Raw genomic sequence first — 11,367 nt, 5'->3', positions numbered from 1 at the left:
CTATCTCCTAGTATACTACATATACCCAATAAATAATAATAATTACATTACTTAATGGAGAAAGAGCTGCAAAATATTTAGTTTGTTGGGGACTGAAGTTTGACACAGCATGTAAAACTGTAACAGGTGCTGGTTACAGTGTATGTTATTCTTGAAGTTGTAGAAACATTGCATTGGTAGGTGTTTGCTGATATCAGATTAGGAAGAAAGATGGCAGACTAGAGGCAGCTTTCACCAGTGGCTCCTGTCGAGAGGGAGAGACACTGGACAGGAGTGGACTCAGTGAATCCAAAGGTGGGGACTGAGCTTAGAAAGAATAGACAAGTGCACATCATCACTGCTGAGGCAAGCTGTGACTCTAAGAAAGAGGATCCAAGAAAACAAATTCCAGGTACAAAGCTCATCACCAATAGGACGAGAAACCCTCCCCCAAGTGGGAGGCTCACTGTGGGCTCTCTGCAAGTGAGCAGAGAACAAAAGACCTTTCATTCTACCCCACAGAAGAGAGCTGCTAAACACTGGGCCTCCTTTTCCAGGGAGTTCCCAATTGTGAGCCTAGGCATCATCCTGCATGGCATAAAATTAAACAGATATTTTCCCCACAATTCTGAACTCCCTGTCCACCCTTCCCCCCTCACCTAGCGATCTGAAAGTCTGTCCCCTCCAAAGCCAAGAGTGTTTAGCAATCCCCTGAGAGGCCTGGACATTGTGTGGGACACAGGAAAGCATCATGGAAACAGTGACTTCTGTGGACACAGGGGGGCACACTAAAAAGAAGGACACAAGGGAGAGAGGGACATGTGGCAATGGTGCACAGATGCCCCTGTTTCTGACTTTGGTCAGTGAACTTTTCTGAAGGAATCAGGCTCCAAACCCTCAGGTTTACAAGACAGAACTACCTGTGGATTCTTACTATTGGGCCCCAGGAAACCCTTTAAACTCTTCCTGTTGAGCAGTGATTGTACTGCTCAGGACAATCTGATTAGAACTCTCAACCAGGTCTGTCAACCCAGGGACCCTCTGAGGTTGAGCAACAGTTGTTTTGTAGCAGGGAGGGACTGAGTCTCCTCCTCCCCTTGTCACTGGTAGCGGGTGGGCCACTGCAGTTGCTTGTATCTCTCCCCAGCTGAGATTCAGCCTAATACCATGACTCATTATTACTGAGTAGAGTCTGGCTGACTTCAAGACAAAGCCAGCTCGGGCTATCTCACCAACCAGGTCCTCAGAGTCTCTGGCTGCAGCTCTGAAAGGGACTTTTGTAAGGCTGTAGGGGAAAGCCACAATCACCAGTCCCAGCTCACTGGTGTCTGGGCTGGTTAACTCCACTTCCTGGGGCCCTCATTCCAATCTCACCCTACCAGTTTAACAAGCCAAAATGCAGAAAATAATCATGGGGCAGAACCAGCAGAAGATCCCTGGCAACATGAATAATCAGAGTAGATCAACTCCCCCTCAAATGACAAAGGAGATACAATAGAAGGTGCCATTCATAGAAAAACGGCCAAATTGTCAGACATAGAATTCAGAATATGGATGGCAAAGAAGATGAATAGAATAGAGTAAAAAACGGAAATAGAAATCCAAACAGTAGTTCAAAAATTGTCTCAAGAAATTAATGAATTTAAAGGCAAAGTCTCCAAGAGTGTGGATATAATGAGAAAAGATATAACAGAGCTCAAGGAAATGCAAAAGGTATTCAAGGAGCTTTGAAATACAGTAGAGTCCCTCAGTAATAGAGTTGAGCAGACAGAAGAAAAGATCTCAGAAATTGAAGATAAAGCTTTTAAATGATCCCAAACATTTAAAGAGGCAGAAAAATGGAAATTAAGAACAGAAAAGTCCCTGAGAGAGTTGTGGGATCATTCCAAAAGATCAAACATTCGAATTATAGAGATTCCTGAAGGAGAAGAGGATGGTCCTAAAGGCACAAATGCTCTACTCCAAGATATTATGAAGAATTTCCCAAGCATTGCAAGAGATAAAGCAATTCAGATAGAAGACAGTTTCAGTACCCCAGCGTGACTCAAGCCAAATAAAGCATTTCCTAGTCACATTGAAATTAACATTGCTAAAGTTATTACGAAGGAGAAAATCCTACAAGCAGCCAGGTATAAAAAAAGCATTACCTACAAAGGGAGAAATATTAGATTGACTACAGATCTTTCAGCCAAAACTTTTAAGTCAAAGAGAATGGTCATTGACCTTCTCAAACAAAACTTTCAGCTAAACTGAGTTTCATTTGTGATGGGAAAATCAAATACTTTACTGACATCCACATGTTGAGAAAATTTGCCATAACTAAACCAGCTCTTCAGGAAATACTCTGACTCATTTTTTATAATGACCAGCATGATGGTCTACCACCAAAGTAAACTCACCTATAATTTATCAAACAAAACCTAACTTCCACAATGCGAAAGGATTAAAAATATGCCCTGGACCTTTGAAAAACATGATGGCCAAAACACTAACATACCTATCAATTCTCTCAATCAATGTGAATGGCTTAAACTGTCCTCTAAAGAGGCAGAGGTTGGCTGACTGGATACAAAAACTCAAGCCAGGTATCTGTTGCCTACAAAAGACTCATCTTACCTCAGAATAAAGGATAAAAAAAAAGACTCAGGGTGACGAGATGGACATCTATAATACAGGCAAATGGAAATCAGAAAAAAGCAGGGGTTGCAATCTTATTTGCATATACTATAGGATTTAGACCAACAAAGATAAGGAAAAACAGAATGGACACTACATATTTGTCAAGGGAAACACTCAACATGAAGATATTTTGATAATTCATATTTATGTGCCCTACCCGAATGCTCCTCAATTTATAAAGCAAACCCTAATGGATGTGAACAATTTGATATCTTCCTGCACTATAATTATTGGAGATTTTAACAACCTTTGTCAGTTCTGGATAGATCCTCCAAGAAGAAACTAAACAAAGAAACAATGAACTTAAACTTGACTCTAGAACAAACGGATTTAACAGACATTTACAGAACATTTCATCCTAATAAAACTAAGTACACATTCTTCTCATCAGCTCATGGATCAACCTCCAAAATTGATTATATCTTAGGACATAAGTCTAACCTCAACAAACTTAAAAGAATAGAAATTATTCCTTGTATCTTTTCAGGCCTTCACAGAAAAAAAGTTGAACTCATTATTATTAATAATAATAATAGTAATAATACTATTATTATAATTATTGCTTAATACTTCATTGAAGCAATTGTCTGATTTCTTTTCTGAATGTATTTGTCTTCATTTGTTCTTTGCAAGGTTTTTATTTCTGGTCCCTATCTTAAACATTGTTATTGTTGTTAAATTTTAAGCCTTTTTAATTTTGTGAAGGCAAAAAGTGGAACTCTAATGAACACATGTATATATGAAAATAAAAATGAAAAAAAAAAAAAGGTTGAACTCAACAGCAACAGAAATCTTCATACTCAAAGTCATGGAAACTAAATAACCTTACAGTGAATGATAGCTGGGTTAAAAACAAGATTATGAAGGAAATTATCAGATTTTTGTAACCTAAAGATAATGAAGATACAAACTATCAAAACCAGTGGGGTACTACAAAGGCAGCTCTAAGAGAAAAATTTATAGCATTAGAAGCCTTCATCAAAAAAACAGAAAGAGAGAAATTCAACAATCTAATGGGTCATCTCAAGCTACTGGAAAAGGAAGAACAATCTAATCCCAAACCCAGCAGAAGAAACAAAATAACCAAAATTAGGGCAGAATTAAATGAAATTGAAAACAAAAGAACCATTCAGAAGATTAATGAAACAAAAAGTTGGTTCTTTGAAAAGATTAATAAAATTGATAAACTTTGCCTAGCCTAAGCAGAAACAGAAAAGTAATAATGTCAATCAGAAACAATAAAGGGCAAATAACAATAGATACCACCAAATTTTTAAAAAATACTCAATGATTACTACAAAAAAATCTATTCTCAGAAATATGAAAATCTAGAAGAAATGGACCAATACTTGGAAATAAGCCACTTTCCTTGAGTCAACTAGAAAGAATTAGAAATTTTGAATGGACCTAGATCAAACACTATACAAAATCTCCCCCCCCCCAAACAGAAGTCCAAGACAAGATGGTTTCACATCAGAATTCTATCAAACCCTCAAAGATGGACTGCAGGCCTGGGGGTTGGTTTCTACTGATACCTGGACTTTGGCGTTCCTCTCTGCACTGTGGAATATCTCTGGTAGGCTCTGGCACTTTCCTCGCAGAATTATACCTCATCTGTGTTTGTCTGTTTCTCTCTCTCTCTCTCTGTTTTTTTATTATATCATAACTGTATACATTACTACATTTATGGGGTACAATGTGCTGATTTTATATACAATTTGGAATGCTTACATCACACTGGTTAACATAGCCTTCACCTCACTTACTTAATTGTTGTATTAAGACATTTATACACTACTCTTAATAAATTTGACAGGTACCCTTGCAATATGCACAATAGGTGAGGTCCCATAGATGACTCTCTTTCATCTAAAGCTTTTCCTCTTTCTGAGATGACCTGGCAGCTGATGTCTCTGGTCTACCATCCTGACATGTTTTTGAGAGACTCACATCAATTTTACCTTCACTATATCCCTCTGTAGTCCCTACCTTGCTCTCTGCAGGGCTCATGGAGGCCTGAGGAGCTGCCTGTGTGCCCTAGTCAGGGGTTACTGGGAATGCTCAGCTCCTTGTAGAGCAGATGTTTCTTCCTTGATCTGGGTCAGTAGACACCATACAGTCCCAACTTCTTAGTTCATCATTCAACATAAAACATTTTAAAACTGTTTAAAGACAGTGGAAAGGCTTTTTTGCACATGTATAAGGCTTCTTAACTGTATTTCCTTTACTTATTGCAAGATACATATTGTTTTTATTTTTTTCAAAAAAATCAACTGGTGGCCTGGCACAGTGGCTCAGACCTGTAATCCCAGCATTCTGGCAGGCTGAGGTGGGAGGATCACTTGAGCTCAGGAATTCAAGAGCAGCCTGAGCAAGAGCAAGAATCCCTCTTTAATAAAAATAGAAAAACTATCTGGGCCTTGTGGCAGATGCCTGTAGTTCCAGCTACTTGGGAGGCTGAAGCAAGAGGATCACTGGAGCCCAGGAGTTTGAGGCTGCTGTGAGTTGTGACACCATAGCACTCTAGCCTGGGGTAAAAACGTGAGACTCTGTCTCAGAAAATAAAAATAAACACGGCAGGTGAAACCACTACTATCCAAAACTATGCATTTTACCTGTATTAATCTCCATAATTTTTAGCTCAACACTTCTTCTGGTGTCTATTTGTATTTTATAATATGTTTATATTTTTCTTTCTTTCTGTTTTCTTTATATGTATTCCCAAAAAAGTAGAGAGAAAGGAAAGATAACCAAGGACATGCATGTGTTTGAGGATAGAGGTGGGAGATAATTGATGCATTTAAGAGTGTTGCATTCTATGTATCTTTTCTTTCTTTTTTTTTTCTATCTATCTTTTCTAACCTCTTATACTTTGGTCTATGTCAGTGTATACTATGTGCACGTGTGCCTAAAAATGCATCCCGGAGTTTGGGGGAAACATTGTGTACCCACAGATGCAATTAGCTCCATTCATTCCTAATTTATTTTTTTTTTTCACAATCACATTTTATTTTTGTTTATTTATTTTTTTATTGTTAAATCATAGCTGTGTACATTACTGCAATTGCCTGTACCCATTCTAAGATGCACCATAGATGTGGCCCCACCCATTACCCTCCCTCCACCAAAACCTCCACCCTCCCTTCCCCTTCCTTGGCCCTTTCCCCATAGTCTTATGCTATAGTTGGGTTATAGTCTTCATGTGAAAGCTATAATTTAGCTTCATAGTAGGGCTGAGTACATTGGATACTTTTTCTTCCATTCCTGAGATACTTTGCTAAGAAGAATATGTTCCAGCTCCATCCATGTAAACATGAAAGAGGTAAAGTCTCCATCTTTCTTTAAGGCTGCATAGTATTCCATGGTATACATTTACCAAAATTTGCTAGTCCATTCGTGGGTCGATGGGCACTTGGGCTTCTTCCATGACTTAGCAATTATGAATTGGGCTGCAATACACATTCTGGTACAGATGTCTTTGTTATATTGTGAATTTTGGTCTTCTGTGTATAAATCTAGTAAAGGAATTATAGGATCGAATGGCAGGTCTATTTTTAGGTCTCTAAGTATTCTCCAAACATCCTTCCAGAAGGAATGTATTAGTGCATTCCCACCAGCAGTGTAGAAGTGTGCCCTTTCCTCCACATCCACACCAACATTTCTGGTTTTGGGATTTTGTTATGTGGGCTACTCTTACTGGGGTTAGGTGATATCTCAGAGTAGTTTTGATTTGCATTTCTCTGATGATTAAGGATGATGAGCTTTTTTTCATGTGTTTGTAGATCTTGCATCGGTCTTCTTTAGAGAAGTTTCTCTTCAAGTCCCATGCCCACCCTGAGATGGGGTCACGTGTTCTTTTCTTGTTAATACATTTGAGTTCTCTGTGGATTCTGGTTATTAGACCTTTATCGGAGGTATAACCTGCAAATATTTTCTCCCATTCTGAGGGCTATCTGCTTGCTTTACTCACTATGTTCTTGGCTGTGCAGAAGCTATTTAGTTTGATCAGGTCCCAGTAGTGTATTTTTGATATTGCTTCAATTGCCTGGGGAGTCCTCCTCATAAAATATTCACCCAGGCCGATTCCTTCAAGAGTTTTCCCTGCACTTTCTTCAAGTATTTTTATAGTTTCATGTCTTAAGTTTGAATCTTTTATCCAGTGAGAGTCTATCTTAGTTAATGGTGAAAGGTGTGGGTCCAGTTTTAATCTTCCACAGTTTACCCAGCACCATTTGTTAAATAGGGAATCTTTTCCCCACTGAATGTTTTTAATTGGCTTGTCAAAGATCAAATAACAGTAAGTAGCTGGATCCATCTCTTGGTTCTCTATTCTGTTCCAGACATCTACTTCTCTGCTTTTGTGCCAGTACCAGGCTGGATCACTATGGATTTATAGTACAGTCTCAGGTCCAGTAGAGTGATTCCTCCTGCTTTGTTTTTATTGCTCAGTAAAGTTTTGGCTATTCGAGGTTTTTTCTGATTCTATATAAAACAAAATATTATTTTTTCAAGATCTTTAAAGTATGACAATGGAGCTTTAATAGGAATTGCATTAAAGTTATATATTGCTTTGGGCAGTATGGACATTTTAACAATGTTGATTCTTCTCAGCCATGAGCATGGTATGTTTTTCCATCTGTTAACATCTTTGGCTATTTCTTTTCTTAGAGTTTCATAGTTCTCTTTGTAGAGATCTTTCACATACTTTGTTAGGTATACTCCCAAATATTTCATCTTCTTTGGCACTACTGTGAAAGGAATAGAGTCCTTGACTGTTTGTTTGGCTTGGTTATTGTTGGCATATATAAAGGCTACAGATTTATAGGTGTGATTTTGTAGCCTGAGACATTGCTATATTCCTTGATCACTTCTAAAAGTTTTGTAGTAGAATACCTAGTGTTTTCCAGATATACGATCATATCATCTGCGAAGAGTGAAAGTTTGATCTCTTCTGACCCTATGTGGATACCCTTGATCGCCTTTTCTTCCCTAATTGCAATGGCTAAAACTTCCATTACAATCTTAAAGAGCAATGGAGACAATGGGCAACCTTGCCTGGTTCCTGATCTAAGTGGAAATGATTTCAATTTAACTCCATTCAATACGATATTCACTGTGGGTTTGCTGTAGATGGCCTCTATTAGTTTAAGAAATGTTCCTTCTATACCAATTTTCTTAAGTGCTCTGATCATGAAGGGATGCTGGATATTATCGAAAGCTTTTTCTGCATCAATTCAAAGAATCAGATGGTCTTTATTTTTAAGTTTGTTTATGTGTTGAATTACATTTATAGATTTACGTATATTGAACCAGCCTTGAGACCCTGGGATAAATCCAACTTGGTCATGGTGTATAATTTTTTTGATGTGTTGTTGGATTCTGTTTGTTAGGATCTTATTGAGTATTTTAGCATCTATATTCATTAGTGATATTGGTCTATAATTTTCTTTTCTTGTTGGGTCTTTTCCTGGTATGGGGATCAAGGTGATGTTTGCTTCGTAGAATGGGCTGGGTAATATTCCTTCTTTTTCTATATTTTGGAAGATGGTTAGTAGTATAGGTACTAGTTCTTCTTTAAATGTTTGGTAGCATTCTGATGTAAAGCCATCTGGTCCTGGGCTTTTCTTTTTAGGGAGGTTTTGTCTAGTTGATTCTATTTCAGAACTTGATATAGGCCTGTTCAACATTTCCACTTCATTCTAGCTAACTCTTGTAGGTGGCATGCTTCCAGGTATTGGTCGATTTCTTTCAGATTTTCATATTTGTGAGAGTAGAGTTTCCTGTAGTATTTGTTAAGGATTTTTTGGATTTCTGAAGGGTCTGTTGTTATTTCATCATTACCATTTCTGATTGATGAAATTAGAGATTTTACTCTTTTTTTCCTGGTTAGGTTGGCCAAAGGTTTATCTATTTTATTGATCATTTCAAAAAAACAGCTTTTGGATTTATTGATCTGTTGTATAATTCTTTTGTTTTCAATTTCATTTAATTCTGCTCTGATTTTGGTTATTTCTTTTCTTCTGCTGCATTTGGGGTTGAAGTGTTCTTCTTTCTCCAGTTGCTTGAGATGTTCCGTTATGTTATTGACTTCCTCTCTTTCCGTTTTCTTGAGGAAGGCTTGCAGTGCTATAAATTTCCCTCTTAGGACTGCCTTTTCAGTATCCCAGAGGTTCTGGCAATTCGTGTCTTGATTGTTGTTTTGTTCCAAAAATATGGTGATTTCCTTCATAATCTCGTCTATGACCCATGTATCCTTCAGCATAAGGTTGTTTAGTTTTCATGTTTTTGTATGGGTATGCAGGTTCCTGTTGTTATTTAGTTCAACTTTTATTCCATGATGGTCTGAGAAGATGCAAGGAATAATTTCTATTTTTTTAAATTTGCTGAGGTTAGATTTGTGACTTAGGATGTGGTCGATTTTGGAGTATGTTCCATGGGCTGATGAGAACAATGTGTATTCAATTTTGGGGGGATGAAATGTTCTGTAGATGTCTGTTAAGTCCAGATGTTGAACGGTTGAGTTTAAATCTAAAATTTCTTTGCTTAGCTTCTTTTTGGAGGATCTATCCAGGACTACTAAAGGGGTATTAAAATCTCCAACTACTATGGAAGTGGATGAAATCGAGTTGCTCATGTCTGTTAGAGTTTCTCCTATAAATTAAGGTGCATTGTGGTTGGGTGCATAAATATTAATAATTGAGATCTCATCATATTGAGTATTACCTTTAACAAATATGAAGTGTCCATCCTTATCCTTCCTTATTTTGGTTGGTTTAAAGCCTATTTCGTCTGCGAACAGGATTGCAATGCCTGCTTTTTTCTGCTTTCCATTTGCCTGGAATATAGATGACCATCCCTTCACCTTGAGTCTATATCTGTCTTTTAATGTAAGATGAGATTCTTGGATGCAGCAGATATCTGGCTTGAGTTTTTGTATCTAGTCCGCCAACCTATGCCTCTTTAGAAGACAATTTAAACCATTCACATTAATTGAGCGTATTGATACGCCTTTCGAGAGACCAGTGGACATTTTTAATCCTTTTGCGACTGTAGAAGTTGGAATTTGATCAAAAATTTTGGGGGTGGGTTTACTTTTGTGGTGGAGAATTACATTGGTCTTTATGGAGGATAGGTCTAAGAATGTTCTGGAGAGCTGGTTTAGTTGTGGCAAATTTCTTCAACATGTGAATGTCATTGAAGTATTTAATTTCTCTGTCATAAATGAAGCTCAGTTTAGCTGGGTACAGGATCCTGGGCTGAAAGTTATTTTGTTTTAGGAGATTAGAAGTCGATGACCATCTTCTTCTAGCTTGAAAGGTTTCAGCAGAGAGATCTGCAGTTATTCTGATATTCTTCCCCTTGTAGGTATGGTTTTCTTTTGTCTGGCAGCTTTCAGTATTTTCTCCTTCATATTAACTTTAGTGAAATTGATTATGATGTGTCTGGGGGATGTCTTATTTGGGTTGAATCGTGCTGGAGTTCTGAAACTGTCTGCTATCTGAATTTCAGAATCTCTTGGCATGTCTGGAAAGTTCTCCTTCATAATCTCATGGAGAAGAGACTCTGTGCCTTGTGAAGCCACTTTGTCACTTTCAGGGATCCCTATAAGACGAATATTGGTTTTCTTCAAATTATCCGAGAGCTCTCTGAGAGAGTGGTCTGTTTTTGCTCTCCATTTCTCTTCTTCTTTGAGGGTTTGGGAGCATTTGAAAGCTTTGTCTTCAATGTCAGAAATCCTTTCTTCTGCTTGCTCCATTCTGTTACTGAGGGATTCTACTGTGTTTCTCAGATCTTTGAGGGATGCAACTTCTGGTCTCAATGTGTCGAAATCTTTGGTCATTTGGTCTTTGAATCCATTGAATTCTTGAGATAACTTTTGGAATTCTAATTCAATCTTATTTGCTATCCAGATCCTGAATTCAATTTCTGAGATCTCAGCTATTTGTTTGTGCATGGGGTCTTGTGCTGTTTCTGCCCCATTGATCCTTGGGGGAGTTGATCTATCTGATTATTCATATTGCCAGAGTTTTTCTGTTGATTTTGCCTCATGATTGTTTTTCACCATTGCCTCTGGCCATCCTCAGAGTTGGGGAGGTGTCTCTCCAAGATTAGACCCCAGCGGGATCACTCTATTGTTGCTGGATCTTTGTAGGGAGTGACACTGTGTAGTTCCTCTGGGGCTGCTCTAGCTAGGGAGTTCTGGTTGTGGAAGCAGTTCCAGTTTGTGACACACCCAGATCCAGCAACAGGGCTGGAGGTGGTGCGCACAGTTCTGGGAGTGCCAGGCACCCAGTGACTTTGGCACAGAGAGCCCAAGGGTCCAGCATTCTCTGGCCAGAAGAAGAGCTCTGTGCAGAGGCAGGGAGGGCCCCAAAGGGCACGCAGCTACCAGAGTCCCTGTCCAGATGAACGGGCTAGTGTGGAAGCTGGAGGACACAGGAGGGAGGATGCAGGGTTGTGTGGCTCCCGCAGTTCCTGGTCAGGGAATGTGGAGGCCCAGTGGGTGCGGGTCACTTGTCGGAGGTTGCTGCACAGCTCTTATGGAGGTCTGGGCAGCCCCAAGCCCAGGAGTTTGAGGTTGCTATGAGCTGTGACGTCACGGCACTCTAGCCAGGGCAACAGCCCAAGGCTCCAGTGTGCCAAAACAGTCTCACTCTGCCCCTAAGGATTAAGGCTGTAAGGCAGCTCAGTCCCCGCCTTTAGGCTGCT

This window comes from Nycticebus coucang, chromosome 1 (assembly GCF_027406575.1).
Source record: "Nycticebus coucang isolate mNycCou1 chromosome 1, mNycCou1.pri, whole genome shotgun sequence".
NCBI classification, from domain to species: domain Eukaryota; kingdom Metazoa; phylum Chordata; class Mammalia; order Primates; family Lorisidae; genus Nycticebus; species Nycticebus coucang.
Note: the sequence above shows the minus strand (reverse complement) of the source record.